At 41.6% G+C, this 19969-nt stretch overlaps 1 long non-coding RNA gene across 1 annotated transcript; it reads right to left on the bottom strand.

The window, feature by feature from the left end:
• Window positions 1-371: 371 nt before the first annotated feature.
• On the bottom strand, window positions 372-4807 carry LOC116332309. The gene is made up of 3 exons (XR_004200379.2): window positions 4445-4807; window positions 2499-2656; window positions 372-1488 (listed from the first exon to the last, which is right to left on the bottom strand). It is a non-coding gene; the product is annotated as an uncharacterized LOC116332309 (long non-coding RNA).
• Between the last annotated feature and the right edge of the window lie 15162 nt (window positions 4808-19969).

The following is a 19969-nucleotide window of genomic DNA, read 5'->3' as shown; positions in this document are numbered from 1 at the left end:
ACCTAAACAGTAGTGCTGGTGAAAGCAACAGGGGGTTTAAGGCGGTGCTGATAGAAACAAGGTAGGAGGAGTGAAGGACCAAGAGAACCACCATGGTCCGCCTTTTCCAGGTTTATATCTGTGCACCAAGCCTTAAGACACCAATCGACACTAAGAATAAATCAGAGGAGGGAGAGAGCAGGTTAATGAGGGTGACAATAAAAAAAACACAACACAACAACTGAACCAACACCCTGAGGTGGCACGTAACATATATATACACACATATCAGCTGAATAGCTAGTGAGACACCTATACACATGCATTTGTTAAAAATATACATTATAAATGTTAGTGTTTAAAACCCAGAAAAGAAATAAGTGACTTTGAAATGTGTTTTTTCCATTTATTTTGAATAAATGTGAACTTGACAGCTCATAACTGTGATGGGTTTCTAAACGGAGTGATAATTAAGAAATAGTTGAAAAACACGAAACATTGTTGAACTACACTGATACATACAAGCATTTTATGCAAGCTAAAAGTAAGAATAAATAGCTGAATGTGTTTTGTTGAATATTTTGAACTTTTCAGTGTTTGCACAATGGACAAACACTAAAATACTGCACAGTAGATAGCCGAAACATCTAGCTTTTAGCATTTAATGTGTGGCTGAACTGAATTGCCAAGTGGTGCATGTCATTTAAAAAAAAAGTATTGAAAAAAATTCAAAATAATGGGGTAAAAATAACATTCAATTATAATAAATGTGGAGCATTAGTGGAGGTGCTGAAGTAGTGGTGCTGTAGATCAGCTGACAGCGCTCTAGGTGGGAAGCTGATGAAAAAGAATGGAAATCACTGTTCTGTGATATATCCTTTTTTACATCTCTAGGTATGCAGTCAGTTTCAGAACATACTAGACAGCACGAGCAACAGACTGAAACAGTGCTCCCTTTGATCAAGACCAAGTGAGTCCTCATCTTTTGTCTTGCCACTGGCGGCGTTGGCATGGAAACACCACCAGAGTGGGGAACACTGTGGTCGATCAGCAAATGGGTCACATGGAGAGGAAAACAAGCACAACCCCACACACGTACACACAGAGACTCATAGATGTGCGGCAACCCCCTTTACATCAAGTGTAGTGTTACAAAGTAAAGAAACCCCTGACCTATTTCGCCACAACGCTCCTCTTTCTTTTGCACAACATGCTTATGTTGCAACATGCAATACAGTTAAAGTATAAACCGTGACCCGTATGGTTTTTGGCCTTTTGCAGAGGGCTGGGTGAAAGTTGCCTTTATGTGGATGCCAGTTTGAAAAATGGAAAGGCCTCTTCAAGACGAATGCAAAGAGAGGTGTATTGAGCGGCGCTTGTAAAATGACTCTCTGAGACAGCACCAACTACCTGCCGGTGATGCCGGGTGAAGCAGGAAGAGGTTTTAGATTGCAGTGGCCTTTCTGCAGCTTTGTCCTGAGTGAGGAGATCCCTTCACGGTGATACTCACTACAGAGAAAAAAAAGAGAAGAGTAGAGGTGAAGGGGGATCATTATTTGAAATTCATTCATATTTCTAGATGTCCTTCTGACCGATTCACAGCCCACGACAGTGTGTACTTGGCTTCGTTTATGGCTCACAAACCAGTCGGAGATTTAGTGCTACTGGCTTTATGTGTGTCTTGGTCCACCGCCACAACTTGGTGACCTTGTAAAAGTATCTGCAGGGCAACGTGATGCAATAAAAGATCATGTTTACTGCAGCAAAATCTGCAGAGGCCAAAAAAAGAAGTTTGCAACAGAAATAACTTCTACATCTGGCATTATTTTTGCAATTTGTAGCAAATAGTGACGCAAAGAGATGCAGTGCAAAGAATGTATATATATAAATATATATATATACACACACACACACACACACATATATTTCAGTATGTCTGACTGGGCTTGCTCTCCTACGTGGTTCAGGACTGGCATTCAGTTACATCATTCTTCAGAGAACGGAAGCTCAGATTACAGGAAAGGCAAACACAGGCCTCTGGGGTCTGTGAGTGTGTGTATCACTCTGTGTGTGTGTGTGTGTGTGCAGTCGCTATCCCTGTATGCTCGTCTTATATAACCAATCAGAATGCCCGACATGTTTCTCTTGATGGATGCGATTACGTTTGGGTTCAGATTTCATCATTTAATTCGACACACAGTTTCAGGGTTGTTTGTATAGCTGAGATTTGGGTGATGTGTTTGTCTCCGAGCACTTTCATATGCATCTTGTTCACATATTCCCTCTTACTGAGGTAGAATACACTTAGTTATTTAACTGAAACACGATATCGCTTTCAAAACACATTTCGGTGATATTTATTCTGTAATAACTCCATATTTAATATAAATTCACAGAGTGCAACACAGAGTTTTTGCATTTTGGAGCCTGAAAAAATGATCAAAGCTGAAGAGGTCATTCGAGGTCCTTGAACTGGATTTCACAAGTAAAGCCTTTAACAGCAAAAACAGAGGCCTTACTTGCAGACAGCATATTTATCCTGCGTTTCTCCCTCAGTAGGTAGATAATATGGAGGGTTTAAAGCTGGGAGCGTCATCATCAGGCAGGTTGAGCATGTGGTAAAGCAGAAGTCAGGGCACAGTGTTGCACATGGTTCACCAAGCATCTCCTCTCTTATCTGTAGCAACAACGTGTGAGTTAAATTAGTGCTGTATAATTAACAAGACAAAATGGGCCTGCAGATGTTCCAGAGTCAATTGAACATCAATAACTCCAGCTGAGGCCAGTTGCTCTCCCTCATCCTTCTTTTCTTTCTCTTTCCAGGCAGTGGACTTGAGATGAATTTCACAGTCTGTTTGAAGCTGCTTTTCAGCCCTGTGGATGAATGGATACAGTGTTTCTGTATGCTGCTGCTGCTGCTACTGATGCTGATGCTGCCATTTCTCTCTCAGCATCTCTGGAGCTGGAGGGCTGTCAGAGGCGTCTGCTGCTGCTCGCTGCTTCCTGCCACTCACAGCTTTCAGGCTCTGATCGCAGCAATTTCAGCCGGCCCCATTGTTTATGTGCGCCGGAGTGCTGAAGCATGTAAGAAGAGTGCCATCCCAGCACCATTCACATAACCTACCATAAGAGACATGCACTGCTGGGCTTCAAAGCTCTCTCACTTTCAGTAATGTAAATGTTTTGCCCCCTGATAACAACAGGATGTTGCTAGTGAAAATGTAGTGCAATCAGTTGTGCGTGACATTACAAAAATATGTTTTTCTTAACCCCAGCACTATATTTATACCTTATTGTTTTTGGTGGTTTCATTTCTCTAGGTTTTAAAGCGTCTATCTTCCTGTGTTTGAGAGATCACTTTTATTGAGAATACTTTTAACACAACATAGATAATGAGCTCTAGCCACCCCAGCTACCTGGCCTCAGTGCAACCACTCAGCTGTCTGAAAAGCAATGGATTCACCAACTTCACAGCATAAATATCAAATTTTAACAGAAAGAATGATAACTGGATGGAAAAGCATAATAGTTTCACTTTAAAGATATAACATTCTATTTAGGACCAATATGTTGCAGATCCACCAATGTCCTCCCTGCCCTTCTTTACATACTTTAGAGCAGGGGTGCCCAATCCCAGTCCTCGAGAGCTACTGTCCTGCAGGTTTTAGATGCATCCCTACTCCAACACAGCTGAATCAAATAGTTGGATTACCAATTCGGCATGCCATCAAGTCTGGCAAAAGCCTGATAACGAGCCATTCATTTGATTCAGGTGTGCTGGAACAAGGACGCATCTAAAAGCTGCAGGGCAGTAGCTCTCGAGGACTGGGATTGAGCACCCCTGCTTTAGAGGCTCTTATTGGGAATAAGATCCTGGATATGGGCATCTTTTTAAATTTTTCTCCAGCTGCCCATTGACCGTTGGAGACACCTTTCAAGCAGAGGCTTAATCTATGTAGACATATGACACGTTGGACACTTTTTTTTCTTTAAAGACAAGAAATTGAATGCACTACGATTATGCATAAACACCCCCTCAGTCATCCTTTAAAATCCCCCCTCCCCTGTCTGCTCCTGATCAAACCAGTTAAAAAAAACAACAATCATAAGTTCGGCAAACCAACCACTGCCTAAACTCAAAAGCCAAAAATCGTTAGCCCCAGTGCTCAATTCCTAAGTCACTGTTAACTGTCCTTGTATTAAGAACATTGTCTTTAACTTGCTAGCTAGATAGCACCATCCAGTATTCAGAAGTGAATCCACCCCTTAGCAAAAATCACTTACATTGCAAAAGATCCTATTTATATTTGTAGCAACGGCACACCTGCTTAGATCAACAATATGTTATTTGATGATATCCAGAACTAAGCAGTTAAGATTTACTAGGTTATATTAAAAATGCAGGCCTCACAGTAGAAACCATTTCATCTTTCATTGCTGAAAGACTCTGATTACTTTTGCTTACTTCAGATGCCCAGCTTTCTTTTACACAACAGAGTCAATCCTACTTGACACGAGAGACCAGCGTTGCATAAATTTCTTTGGAGAGGTGTTCTGTTGCAGTCGAGGCAGGTGACACACTAGTCCAGGTCAGAGTTTCACTTTTTCTTCTCTAGAAACCAACGTCTGATTTTATCTGCAGACCACACTTTGGATCATTGTCACGCTGGAATAGCCCTGCGAAGCTTCTGGAGAACAGGAGCTCTTGTCTGACACTATTTTATTTCATTGTGTCATCTATAAATCTTGTAAAATCAACATGTTTTGCACTTATGCAACACAAATGTTTTTCATAGATGCCTTCTACAGAGGTTGCTGTTATGCAATGTGCTTATCGCTGTCCGAGCTGTTACAAAAACTTTGATTTCCCTTGATAACACCTGTGCCAAGTTTGAAGCACTTGCCATTCTGTTTTTGCATAACTAGATTGTGCAAGTGCTGCACAGTGTGTGGTGTCATTTTATGAGGATGCCATGTTGTGGCTCTGATGATTGCTACTTTATCTCATTCTATGGCTCCTGATTACTGCTGCAACTGTGTTTTTGACTCATTTTTGCTTCCTGCATCATTATCCACCGTAATGATATCTTACAGACAAGTTTTTAATACTTCTGGCTAACTTTTCCACTGCGGAGGCATGGCTACACCACCACAGTGGATTTTTAAACCAGTCAATATGTTATTGAAGTGCAGTTTTTCTTTAATTTGGAATTACAGGCATTTTCATAAATAGTCCAGAATTTTCAGAAGCTTAAGCTGCATTTCCTCCCTTGAGGTGATCTGTTAGGCCTTTACTGAAGCCACCTTCAGTTGCTGCTTATTTGTTGGTCTTGCTGTTTTCAGTTTTGTCTTTAGTCATTGAAAAGCTGCTCTGTTGGGTTTACTGATTTGGCCATTGAAGAATATCCCATTTCTTTGCCTTGAGAGACTCTTGGGTTGCTTTTGCAGGGTGCTTTGGGCATTATCCATTTGCCCTGTGAAGCACTGTCTGATCAGTTGTGCAGCATTTGGATGAGAGCAGAGAGTATAGCCCTCTACACTCTTCACAATCCACCCTGGTCATTAATAAACTCTAGAGACCTGGTTCCAGTGGCAGTCATACAGGTTCGTGCTATAACATTGCCTCCACCATGTTTGACAGATGATGCAGTATGCTTTAGGTATGTGGTAAGCTGTTCATTTTCTCATTCTGGTACAAGTTCACCTGGTTTTCATCTGTCCAAAGTTTTCTTTTCCAGGACTGTGCATGCTCTTTTAAATTTTTTCTGACAGTCTAATCTGCCCTTCATGTTCTTTAGTGTAACCAGTGGTTTGCACCTTGTTGTAAAACACTCTACAATGATACACCTACCTCCTTAAGCATGTTCTTGACTTGTCTAGACTTTGTAATTGTTTTTCTGAACCAAGGAAGAATTTCAATGTTTCTCCACTTTAATGTTCTTTTGTGGTCTTTCAGGGCTTTTGGTTCTGTGGGGATGACAAGTGCATTCAGCTTGTTAATTGTCAATGCCCCTAAAGTTTGTAATACTTCTCAGATAAATTTATTTTACAGTATTATTTCAGTTTTCAGCCTAATAATGCCTGCCAACTCTTTGGACTTCACATTAAAGGTTCCAGTGAACAGCAAATAACTCCAGTTATCTGCTTAACTTACCATGAAATAACAAGAGAACCTCTTCTGGCCATGATGTTGCTTGTCTGTTGATTATCCAATTACTTTTGAGCTTCTGAAAAAGAGCTCTATGTATAAAACATGCAAAGACAAAATTCTGAAAGTGTAATTGTCCAAAAACATATGGGCCTGACTGTATGTTGACTCGATTCTGCCTAAACTAGGCCAGCAACCCACATGACTTCAGAGGCCTGGAGAAAGAAAAGACACACACTGTAGTTTGGGGGGGTTATAGCAAAAATTCAAAGTGCACTACAGTCTTTTAAAATATGACTAGAGCAGCAAGTTCTGTTAATTAATTCAAGTAATAGTGCAATTCTGCCCCAAGGCTTTATTAGCAGAGAATCCGATTGAGCGATGATTAATCTGTGCCGTGGTAAACCTGAAGTAAAAGGGCACAACATACTGCAGACACTAATTTGTTCTTTAAGAAACAAGCTTACTGAAGTCTGAAGGCTAATTCACAGGAGGGCAGAGCTACTCCCCCTTAGTGGGTACAGAATGCAAGATAGTCTTTTTTTGTCTCCTTAATTCATTTTTTATTTTGCAATTCAGCAAGGTGACAATGATGTGGCTCACATGTAAAACCAGCAGACCATATGCAAAACACTCACTGAGCTTAGAGGGACACAAAACTGATGAGATGGCGGTGATTGAGGAGATCAGGTTGATGTGTAGCGTTTAAAACTGAAGCTTCTAATTTCAATTTTGTGGCTCTTTTATAAATGCACAGAGATTCTACAATTATTTGTGAGCCTGCCTTTGCAGACCATTGTCAGTTCTTCTAAACTACCTGCTGTAAAAATGTGAATCTTGGCATTGTTTCATTTTTTTCTCCCTCTTCAATTAGGCTTTGTTTCATTGTGTAAGCGAGGTAGCCGCGCGAGCCCCTCTCACACGCCTTTTCTGTGCCACTCTGTCCTTTGATTTTACATAAAACATCAAAAAGTATCAGGTTGGGAAAGCAGGGAGATGATAACAGAGTAGAGTAATGAGTGGGGCTGACACAGCCATAGAGACACAGTGAGATAAACTTTGACTTTTAGCTTTTCACTGAATAATGTGAAATAAGAGAAAGGCAGCCAGACTGAGGGAACGCAGGAGATAAAAGCCCCGTCTCTTTAGGAGTTCTGCGATGCAGCAAGTGAAAGCCCGTCCTCATTCCCAGGGAGTCGAATACTGATGTTTTGTCAAAGCTTCCGTCTCAGAGATGAGCACCAGGTGTCCTTTGGCACAGAAAAACTGAAATTAATCTCAATCTCAAATCATCACATATAGGCACTATTAGAGCACTGTAATGCACTTTGAGCCCACAGTTGAAATTTTATTGCCTTTTTTGTGCAAATGTGTATCTGGCTACCACTTAATATCCATTTAGCTTTTACCTCTGCTTTTGTTTACCTGTTTCTCCTCATGGAAATATCACGCTCCTTTAGCTAAATGCTAATAAGCTAGCTGCTAAAGTTGGCCATCATCTGTTCGGTTCTGGGACAGTGGCACTTTTTTGTGAAGCAGTTTGCATCTGTAGCTGAAAACTGAGTAGGCAGTCAACCAAAACAAAGCTTTTACTGCTAAACCAGCACATTTAGCTAAAAGACGTCATTAACGTCAGTGGAGGTAAATATTTTTAACTTGTGTTGAATCAAATGCTATTTACAATCATTTCAGTTTTAAATCTTCTAAATTGTCAGTCAGTATGACTTGATAAAACACTTCCTATTCGTGCTTATCTCATCTAACATCTGATCTTATCTAGATTGGCTACTGCATTAAACAAAAGGACAGTAAAAACAGTCGGTGTAGCTCACTGTATTTTTTTTCTCTTTCTGAATACACAGATTGCAGCAACTACTTTAGTTTCTTTCCTTTTTTTAAATTTTACAATCACGCTTTCTGCACCAGTGGATAATTTCTCATTGTCAAATTATGTAAATCTACGGTATGTAAAGTGTACGCAAATCGCCCTGGAGTGTTGCACATGAGCTACCTGTCTTTTCTCACCATGTATCGTGTGAGCTAATGATTAAAATCAGAGGTAGTCAGTCGTGTGTAAACTTTGAGCTTTTCGCTTTCTCTGGTTTGCATTTGCAAGCAATCAGTGAGACAGAAGCAAAGAGGCAGTGGCCCAATGAGCTGGGAGGTTATATTTTCTTTGAAAGGATGAGCAGGTTGTACACTACTGTCACTTGTTGGCTATTGGCCATCTTTTACTGCAATGCAGTATATCACCACTGCAACAGTGTAAGGGAATCAAACATTTAGTTGTCTGTCTGTGTGATAAACATTGGAAGCAGAGGTAATCAGACTAAATAAATTTAAAACTGTGTCACCCCAGTGCTTCAGAAGACATTCAAAGGGTGAATTATTCACAGAGGCATCCTGATTAAAAAGTGATTAATCAGTCCATCCAGCCTGGCCCAAATGGAAAAAAACACAATCTTCAAACACTGCAGAGGTATTAAGGTTGGCTGGAATATATGACGACAATCTCATTATAGAGGCCAGCAGCATGTAATCTTTTTTTATTTTCACCCTCCTCTTTGTCTCCCTGTTTCACTTTCTTGCTCTCTTATTCTTGCTCCTTCAAATATGCAAAGACGGCATTTCCTCCCGTGCTGTAATTAGCAGAAAATATGCAAAGTAGATCAAAAGTTGGAATTTATTAAGCTTCATATTCACAACAAATTAGGTTTTCATTGAGGTGCCTCTTCCACCCAGAGCAACAATTTGTGGGTTTTCTCATATTTAATTACTGATCATCAAAGCTGACCTTGAAAAAAATGTTTTTACAACAATTTCTGCACAAGTCAGGATTCTAGTTGAAGTCACATCATTCCTGCGAAAAACATACAAAACCTGGGAAGGGCAGGCTGGTTGGATCATGCTGCTGGTGATGTGTAAGTGACCTGTAACACCTGCAGCTCAGAATTTATTCTGTCATGGTGTCAGTTTCTGATGACCGCATCTGTTTATTAAACTAGCTTAGTCACACCCACCCACACACACACACACATTAACATAAATGTGTAGGTGTCTATGGGCTTGCTGTATGCACGTGTGCTTCATGTATGGCTGAATCTCTTTGTGAGCACTCAATATGTCACCGTGAAAGCACAAATCATGGACCCCTGGGATAATTTGCTGTTGTCGAGCGTGGACCCTTAGGGCTCATCCATTCACTTTAACTCCTGAACTACATTACTAACAAGTCTGGGGTGATGATAAAATTCCTCTTGAGAGTGCCCGGTTTTCGTAAGCAGGCATGAATGAGCGTTGAAAAAAAAAAGGAGCAGGCCACTTTCACCGAGAGAAAGCGAGTATTAATACTGTCGTGGGCGTTTCTTTGCCATATTTATCTCAGCACGCCCCGGAGGATGACCCCTGCAAAATAGCATTATGGGCTGATGGCAGGAAACGCTGTGGTTATGATGATAATTACCACTGTGAAAAAGCTTAGTTGGGGGCGGAAATAAAAAGGAGGCGGATTTGTTAATTTTGCACCCAGTAACCACACTCCACACCCACTCGCGAGCCCACATCTTTTATAGATATGCACGCCCACTTGAGCTCATGCATACGGCCCCGGCCTTCACGGGACTGAATAAGCGAAGAAGAATCAGTCGAACCTCTCCTCTGAAGTAGCAGCGCCTCATTTTCCGCCTCTGCCCGTCTAGAGTTACAGGAATAAATCTGGTATGGCTTCCAAGAAAATAATCAATTGCCATTCAGCCTTTAAAGCCACCCTTAATTTAAAGCTGCTGAACCCCCGTGATATCCTGTGACAGATGGAAGAAATATTCGATAATTACCGTGTCTATCTATTGTGTGTTAGTGTAGCTGTTAACTTAAAGACTCAGCATGAGTTTAACTTCATCTCACTGCTGTCAGGCTAAAACGCTCACACTCTGCAGACGAGCGCGAGGCCTCGCTTTGATCTTCAAAACATCCGTGTCCACGCTTTGTGTCACTGTGGCAGTAATTTGTTGCTGAAGGTTGCACATGCAGCACGCGCTTGTGCGTTTTTCTCTGCAATCACCGAGTATTGTTGCTGTCTTATCAGTTGAAGGAAATCTGGTGTCTGAGTGCCGGGAGTGAAGTCAGCCCTCATCAGCAACAATCAAGGTGAGGTCCCTCTCCCCGGGCAACGCTGAGCCACCAGCCACATGTTTCTCGCTCACCGCCTTGCCTTGCATCATGTTCTGAAGATAGCCACAACACGAGACAAGAGACGTAACATTGGAAAGACAGCGGGGGCTGCAGGGCTCGGGGGCTGAGGCAAAACCTGCAAAACTTTGCATCAGGACTTTTTCACAAGACGGGGTGTGTCCAAAATTGTCAAACGGTTCCAGAAAGAAAATTTAAATTAAGATGTAGGTGCGGGTGATGTGCCAAAGTTTTGATTTCCACTGTAGCTATTATGTCGTCTTTCCCAGTGGCCTACACAATGATTGATTGCCACTGTTTTGCTGGCAGGAGTCAAACAGCTGTATCATGGCCCTGTCTGCTGTGAGTTGGTATCCAGCTAAGATGAATGGAAATGCTCTGGTGCTCCTCCATCAGGAGACAGGCTTTCCTGTGGCCCTGTCCATTAATGCATTATAAATGAGCCCACTCGCATCTTCCGAGAGACATGTGAAGCACGTGAGACACCGCAGAACGGTGTTTCCTGTCTTCCAGTAAGGAGCAGCCAATATCACGTGGGCTGGCCAGCAGGAAACCACGTGACGCAGCAGTCCAGACCACCAGACCAAAGAATTACTGCAGACATCAAAGGAGAAGCTCCACTCTACAGTTAAAGCCTCAAACACGTATTTTGAAATTGGTCCATCTTTCTTGTTTTGACTGAGGTATGAAAAGCAATCGCTCATCGGAAGTCTTATATGTTATTACATGCTTAAAATATCCATCAGTATGCAAACAAAAGAAGCAGCCTGCATGAAATTTTCATTGTGTTTCTGACTTGCAAAGATGTCACATGCTTGGGTGTCATGCATCTCTTCTGCGTTTTTGAGTTGCGCACACGGTGGCGAGCCTTATTTGGCTCCTAGAACCGTATCAAAGCCTTGATTCGGGAATACTTTCTCCAGGTATCAAGCAGAAAGGAAAATCCTGTCCTTTTCATCTGCTGCAAAGTTACAGTGATAACACGTTTGATGTCTGATCCAAGAACTCTCAACTAAAGCACTGCTGCACTTTGAAGTTGCTTGTTGTGCAGCCACAGCTGAGAATTCATTTAATGTTCTGATAGCTGCAGCGTGTCACATGATGGGAGTAAGCATGAAAGCTGAATCTGATCCGTCAGGGTGGGAATAAAGATTTAAAGCCCCGGGTTTGCACTTTGAATCAACCGTATATAGTTTCGATGCTTTGTGCTGCCCCGTGCTCATGCCAGCTGCAGTCTCTTGCATGCGTTCGGCCCAACGGGGGCAACCTGCAACAAAAAACAGCCTGAAAATTTGTTGTCAAGCAGCCCTGATTGTGCAACATGTTTAAAAAAGGATCATGAATCATTGATTTAAAAAACTAATACTTAACTGTGTCGGACTGTAAATCAGTGAAACACATTTGTTTGGGTTGCCCTCCCATGTTTGTGTGTCAGCGTTCACTTTGTTGACCCACGAGTTTTGTTACTGTTTTCACCAACAACCTTATTTTGAGACGATAACTAATAGAGGTCGATTCAAATATCGGTAGTATCAATACCAAAAGGATTGATGCTTAAAAGTCTGGAACCTTTTTCTCTTGACTGTCACGTCTATTTTATTTAAAAAATACAAAAGTTGAAAAGTGTGTTTTTCTATTAGCTAATTTTTGTGGACAATAAAAATCCCAGCGACTTAGTGTTCAGAATTAATTAAATTAATTATGATTCAACCCATAAATCATGACACACTGCTCTATCTCACACCAAATTTGACTGCAAGCCTGACACGACATGAGTTTTAATGCAGCATGCTTTTTCTGTTTGTTGCGAGTCACTCATAAAAAAACTTGATCATGTGCCTAGCTTCTTTATATAAATATGACTATTGATTCATCACTCTCTTAATAATTTTGAATGAAAAACAAAATGGCAGTAAATCATAGTATGAGACTTACATGTCATAATAGTGGCAAAAGGAGCCAAATGCAGGACTAAGAGGCAGACAGAATTAATGAGAACCAGCTGTTACTCGTCGATAGAAAACAAGAAACACAAACTACAAAAGTGAAAAAGAAAATTCTGAAAACAGGAGAACAAGAAGCACGAAGTGAAGGAAAAAGCAAATATTTTTACACAGAGGGCTCATTACGCTAAATTTACATTCAAAATGATGACCTTATTTTGAACAGATATTTTTGCATGAATATTTGTTTCAGTCTGACTGCTTAACCCTCGGCAAAAACTCTGCAGCCTGGCTTCATCATTTGGGCCAGAAGGCTAACAAAAACATATTTTTCTTGTCAGTCGGTTAATTAAAACAGTTCACAGCACCTAGCATCGAGTAAGTGTGACACAACACCTCTTCCTTTGATGTCCTTGCCTCTTTTCCGCTATCCTCATCATCTCGTGTCCTCATCACCTGCAGAGTGCCTCCAGAGGTTAGCTGATGGAGTTTCATTGCTAGATTACCAATAGATGCTTTCACTTCAATTTGAAACCTGCTTTTAGCGGTTGCACCATATGTGTCAGTGCAGCTATATAGTGTATAGGCTACATAACGCAGAGTTAGTAGCAATAAAAAGCACTCTCCCGCCGACCGATGAGTCAAATTCCCAAACGTTCCGATGGCCAAACAGAGTTTGCATCTAACAGTGAAGAAAGGCAGACTGACACTTTAGCTGGTAAAGAACTAGAGCATGCACGCTGGTTATATGAACAGCAGCAGTCATGCTATTCACACCGCAAACACATATAAACACACACCTGCACACACACGCAAAACTGCAACAGGAGAGTGGGAGCCACAATGGAAACTCTGAGTCATGAGCGTCCTTTGCCATTCTGAACTTAAATCATTGTGGCATTGAGTCATTGCAGGGTTTCCTGTGTATTCATTTGTATGTCTGAAAGTTTGAGCGTGGACAAGCACGAGCTCAGCCTCTAGTTGAGGTCTGTGCATCTAAAAGACGTGCTCGCTTTTGTTTTCCACACCTGTTCGCTCTCATTGTAGCTACAGTTTTGTTTTCTTTTTTGCTTTGTATAAAATGTGGCATACAATATGATGCATTCAGGAGGAAACCCCTTTCATGAGCAGTGAACGTGAACCTACTGTATCCTGTGCTGCTGAGAAGAGAAGAGAAGAGAAGAGAAGAGAAGAGAAGAGAACCTGTACTTTAAGTGTAGACTTCAGCCCAAACACGTGTCTGGTGGGCAGCTTGTCTTACAGATCAAGGGTGTAGGCAGGCAAAGATGCTGCAAATAGCAACATAGAGGGGGATTTTTATTTTTCTCTTATTACCCGTCTTACACATCCTTCTTGCTCTCGCCTTACACGTCTAAAACCATGCGTGCCAGCATCCCACACTAACTCTTAGATTTTCTTAGCAACACAACTCATTCCCAGGGCTCCGATGTGTTGTGAGAGTACATAATAGGGTTGACATGTCAACACGGCTCTGGTCAATCACACATTTTCCATTGAGATAATGACAGCTTTTAACATTCCTGTTGCACCAACAAGATTGTGCGAATGCATGCAAGCACTCAGATGCACATATGTGCACATATTATGAGTTAAGGGAGTATGCAGGAAGCGTATGACCTGTAGGAACAGTGAGATGCGCGTGTGGTTGCAGTGGCTCGATAAGCAAAATGCCTGTATGAATATGAATGCGCTGCACATTGTGCTGAGCGCAAGTCGTGATCTGCTTCTGTCTGATGCTATCATCCAGCACTTGGCAGCCAGCTAGCAGTCATGGTAACATGCTTGCCACAGAATTTAAAGATAGCATTTATAGACAAGTCACCACCCAGAAATATTGCAGTTTATGGAGATGCGAAGAGAGCTGCCGGATTCTGCTGAAGGAACGGAAAATCTGGACCAAACTGTGTCCTGGAGTTCACGTTGTGGCCATTCTCAGTCATTTGCAGCAATCATAGGAATTATATGGACACCAAACATCCGTCTGTGGCCACTGGGAATTTTTTTTTGGCACCACAATTGCCAGTTGTTGATCAGAAGTCAGTCTAAGCCGGGGCCTGAATTGATTCGAAAAATCTGTAGGAGTGATTATGAGACAGGAAGGTGGGAGGCTTTGAAACTGAAACCAGCCCAAATGGAATCAGATGCATGTTCAGCCAACCGCCGTCGGCCTACTGCTGGCTGCCTAAAAGCTTCTGACCTTTGACAATTAGAAGGATATGGAAATTGTTGCTTAACAGGTTCTAAACACACACTATTGCCTGCACGAGCAAACAGATGACTACACACACAGGTTCTTGACTCCAGTGACTAGGCAAACACTCAAGAAATTATCGGTAAAACAACATGGTAGAGTGTATTGCAACACCAAGTCTCCAGTGTAGCAGCGAGGTGGAAATGTAGCTTATCGTGTGTTTTCTAACAGACATGATTCACCACAGAGAGCAGGTAGTAACTGAACATTTTAACTTTCCTCCACTTCAGTAAGGCAGACCAGGAGGAATGAAGCGGCTGGCTGCCTCGGATGACTCATCCCCATTGATGAGCTTAACAGCCATCAATTCCACTCTAGGGAGCAGGGCCCAGCACTCTCCCCCACCCGCTGCACTTCTGCCTGGGGTGGGCTTCCTCTACTCTCCCACTCTCTCCCAACAGAAGGCCTGGAGCTTAAATTAGAGCTCTGGCAGTGGGCCATGTAAGAGTGGAGCTGTGAGCAGGCAGCAACCATTCATTCCTCTGGAAGCTTTAGTCAGATTCATTGTAACACTGAGACAGGGCTGGGGGCCGACTTAGAATGGGCCTGTTAGATTTTCCACAATGGAGCGGAATTACTTTTCATCTGCAAAGAGGTTTCATTACAGTTTGAGAAAAAACTGCTGTCAAAGTGCAACTCAGCACAAATTACACATTAACTGGTGGTTTGTCCCGTGAAGTCTGTTGCCTTTTCTACTGATTTTAATGCTTACACTTCCATAATGACTCACTTTGTTTGAACAAACTTAGAAGATTTTGAAATTTTGGAGAGATAAAAGGGGAGACACAAATACATATGTATATGCATCTACTGTTTGCTGTACGTAGAGAAAGAAAAAGCACATTTTTACAGCAATTAAGGACGTAAGACACATGCAAACTTCATTGTTCCTGATTAAAATCTGGCTGGGGATCTTGTTACATGTCAAACATTAACTCACCACATTTGCTCCCTGCTTTCAACCATGTGTGAAGAGCCAAAAATTTCTTGGCCAATTCTGATTATCAAAGCGTGACCTGCCGATCCCAATTTCACTGATACAGATTTTCCGCCTGAGAACCATATTTGACAGCATAAACAAATTGTTCAGCTGCTTTTCAATGCAAAATATTATTCTCACGATAAAAGAAATCATTAAGTTACGGGATCTTCTCGCGCATAAACATCATAAAGTAAACTGCTCTGGTATTGGAAAGAGATACAAATAAAGAAAAGCAGGTGTGACAAATTTTTATAACAAAACAAATGACAGGCCATCGAACCTTTTCTTGATTTCAGTTGTCTCCATATTTTTCATTGTAGCATCGATCCTTTGCTCATACCGAGGCTGCTGACCTCTATTATCTGTGCTCTGGCTAGCTTTAGCCACTTTTACTTTGTTAGTTTCTTTAAAATGCCCACACTGGGAATAATAATATGATTGGGTTTGTTGTTGGAAACATGTTTGTTACAGTGTCTTCCAGCAGTTAACTTTGGCAAATTTTGCATTTTTACTCACAGCGAGGAGCTCTCAACGCTAAGAACACGTGAGCATGTTAGCATGTTAGCATATGGCTGTGAGTGTGTGCTCGACTGTTCAACGTGCTGCATTTTGTGCATGCACAAAACAGACCAGCTGATAATCGGACATATGATAGCCTGATATTCTGGAGTGAATTTCTCTGATTTAAGGTCAAGTGCACATATTCACATCTCCTACATTTTATTAATTATAATTCATTATCTCAAAAACAAGTCAGATTTTCACAATACAGTAGCCTTGACCAATATTCACGAGTAAATGGCAATGGATACAGTTTCGGTATCTTGGTAAGACTTTTTAGAAAGACTTATTTCACCGACGTATGCAATCTGCTGTCCTATAATATTTGATATTTTCCAGTGCCTTTGTTTTCTGGGCCTCCAAAGTGTGATGTTATCACAATTTGAGGAGATTGCTTTTTGGTTCGGTCTGTCATTTCTTTGGCAGTTATTACATCTGAAGTCAGAGAGGTCACCTCGGCATATTGCACAGGTTGCTGAAAGCCATCTGTTAGGTTTCATGTAATGCAGTGGCCCAGTGGTGCTCATGGCACATTTTAGAGCAATAATACACCACATCCAAACTGCATCCCCGAAGTAATTTAAAGACCAACATCTCTGACAGGCTGACAATATGCGCTGTAGCCGTGCCATATCTGATACAGCACTGCACACAGATAAGGACACATTTCACATAATGACTTTTGGTACTTACTGTGCTTTGTCACTTCTGTAAGCTTTTGTAGTTATTTCTTTTTTAAACCTGCCATCGCTTGAATCACCTTTCCAAACTAAATGATTATTTTAACTGTCATCAGTGCAGCAGAAGTGTAGTTGTTGAAATCTCTGCTATTATTATGATCCTTCACAGTCTTTGTCACTGTATTCCGTATTGTTCCCAGACACTTTTGAAATTATACTGAAACAAAAAGGTTTTAAACTACAAGCAAGACTTGTCGCAGACAAATTAATCCAGAGGAAATGCTAACGGTAAAGCAAATGGTAATGTTGGTGGGGAGGTTAGGGTGTCACTACAACATCTGTTCAGTCTGATGCACAGCACACTGGAGTATTCACACAGGAACGTTCTAAAAGCGGTCGTATGATTATCTCCACCTAACATAAGTTGGCTCAATACTCAATTTCCAGTGTTTTTTCCTCGTGATTATTTTTCTACAAAAATAAGAAGAAATGCATCCTACATTTTGAAGTCATTTGCTTTTAATTAAGTTACAAAAATCCTCATTTGCGGGTCATTTCTCAGCAGGAAATGGATAGAAGGCTGCAATAATTACATCATGCTTGTGTTATTTGCATCTGTGTCTGTGTATGTGTGTGTGTGAGAAAGGAAAAGACAGAAGGAATAATTAGATGCGAAGGCAAATGTAACCAAATGAAAGTGGAAATGCATCTGTGCACATCTGCAGATACAAAAGGCCTTTGCATCCATCCTTCCTGAAGGTGTTTGTAGATTAAACACTGGGTTTATTGTTAAAAGAAATGAAGCAATGACCCTTGACGAGGGCATCAGGTGATGACCTTCAGAAACTAAAAGGAATCTGGTATTTGCCTACACACACACACAAACACCTGTGAGGTTAGCATTGAAGTATAGCTCGTCCCAGTCAGCAGAAAGAGACACCTAAGGTGCGACACTGAGAAACTAGCTGATGAGCTGTTCTCATCCTCAGCCTTATCTCCTCATCTGCTCCACTTGCAGAGGTGTGCTACTGAAGGGGCTGCCCTGCTCTGAGAAGGAAAAACCCATCAAAGACACAAGATCACAAAGACGGTATCTCAAAAGACGGATACACATAATGCTCCATCCGTGGAACCCTGGCTTTTTTGTGTGTTGTACAACATTATCTAAAACCAGACTGAAAATGAGTTTCAGTCACTATCTGGCTGACATTATGAAAGGTTATGCTAATGGTTATCTGAGCCTTCATCAGAGGGATTTCCACTGCCTTTAACACGCTCAGTCGTGACCACTTTTCATTTCTTTGTAAGCTATCATAATAAAAATATAGAGAGTAGGAAGAAAGGGGGGTGGGGGGAGAATAAGCGTTGCTCTGTACTGGCTTTCCCAAATGTTGCGGTCATAGTCTGAAGTAACTGTATTTGAGCTCTATGCTAAATCATTGAACCATGCCCAGTGCTGATTCCCGCAGGCATGCCAGCCTCAGTTAGCCAGATACAGCAGAGAAAAAAAAGAAAAAAGAAATCATTACTGTCAAAGCTAATGCTGCTAATTTTGCTTCCTACAACAGTAATCAAAGGCCCCTCACTCCTCTCCTTTTATTCTCCCTCTGTCTGCCCTTCCTGTTTGTCACTGTCAGTCTCGAGGCTATTTTGCCTGAAGGGGAAGGCCTTTTGAGACGACAGCCGATTATCTTAATAGCCGCATTTTCCCCAATATGTGAATGCACTGCGCATTCAAAAGCGGCACAACCCACACAAGAATTTGTTTTGAAACCGCTACAGAAAGCAGGCATTCCCTTTTCGACTCTCATCATTTAACCGTGTGTGATTTTTTTTGAGCTAAATGATGCATGCTCTTATCTGATATCTGCTGCCCTCAGCCTAGCGTGGCCTAGATTCTCATTTTACAGCAGCAACTTCCTCTTTGAGATTTCACAGTACAATACAATGTTTCTGTCTATTTTGATTTTTCTTTTTTCCCCCTTTTCTTTTAGTTTTTTAAAGACAACGTCTCGAGTAAACAAGGAGCGGGCATGTTTGTTTGAATTGATTGACATGCAGCAGTTATCCCTGCTGTCTTCAACAAGGGATTATTTGACAAGCGCAATATAATGAGCGATCGCACAGAAGTGGGATTTCAAAGCACCCTTATATGTGTGTGTGTGTGTGTGTGTGTGTGTGTGTGTGTGTGTGTGTGTGTGTGTGTGTGTGTGTGTGTGTGTGTGTGTGTGGTTCTGTAACTATCCTGGTGGGGACCAAAATCTGACATTTACTATACTGGTGGGACTTTTCTGCACCGTGGGGACCAAAATCCAGGTCCACCCTCTGCAGGGTTGAAAGCAATTTTCACACTGAAAATGGGGTTTTAGTGTCAGGGTTACAATTAGGTTATGGTTAGGTTTAGGGTAAGGGTTAGGGTTAGGCATTCATTTTTAATGGTTAGGGTTAGGGTAAGGGGCTAGGGAAACCATTATGTCAATGGGATGTCCCCACCAGGATAGCAAACCAGACGTGTGTGTGTGTGTGTGTGTGTGTGTGTACTGTAATGTAATGTACAAACACAAGATGAGGCTTGTCACATGAGACATAGAAGCAGTACAGCCAGGAAGTTGACTGAACTGATGAAGTGATGTCCTTGCCGGCGTTTCATCAGTGTCTACTTTACCGCTATGTCTCACCTGTTTTGCACACACTGCACGGGGACTCCACCTGTCTGATTGTTCTGCAGAATAATGGCTTGAAAATAATTGCACAGCAGCTATTATTCGTCCAAAATTGAAAAGAGCAAGAGCCTCAGCTCCGTTCAAATGGATTGCATTTGTATTGATTTCATTTTTTAGCGTTTGAGCGGTCTAAAAGCAGTTTCGGAGGCTGTTTCATCCCATCAGGGGAGAAAGGGAAAAAAACACAGGAGAAAAGCTATTGCATATAAAATGAATACAGTATAATGAAGCAGTAATTCACTTAAGATGATGGAAGTGACAGTAAGCCAACCATAATCACGCTACGATGGAGTTGGGTGACTACATCATGATGCATGGTACAAGTAAGGGAAAGTGAATCATGACTCCTTGCCTTAATTTTCCTTTCTAAGCAGGCATGAAATGTACCTTTTGGCACAAAATCGCTCATAAACTGAGCAGACTGTTCTTTCCCAGGAGATTAGACCATGGAGTCCCTCGTGTGTGTTTCACCGTGTGTAGCTGTGTGTGTATG

This window comes from Oreochromis aureus, linkage group 15 (assembly GCF_013358895.1).
Source record: "Oreochromis aureus strain Israel breed Guangdong linkage group 15, ZZ_aureus, whole genome shotgun sequence".
Lineage (NCBI taxonomy): Eukaryota > Metazoa > Chordata > Actinopteri > Cichliformes > Cichlidae > Oreochromis > Oreochromis aureus.
This window is presented reverse-complemented; position numbering and strand designations above follow the sequence as displayed.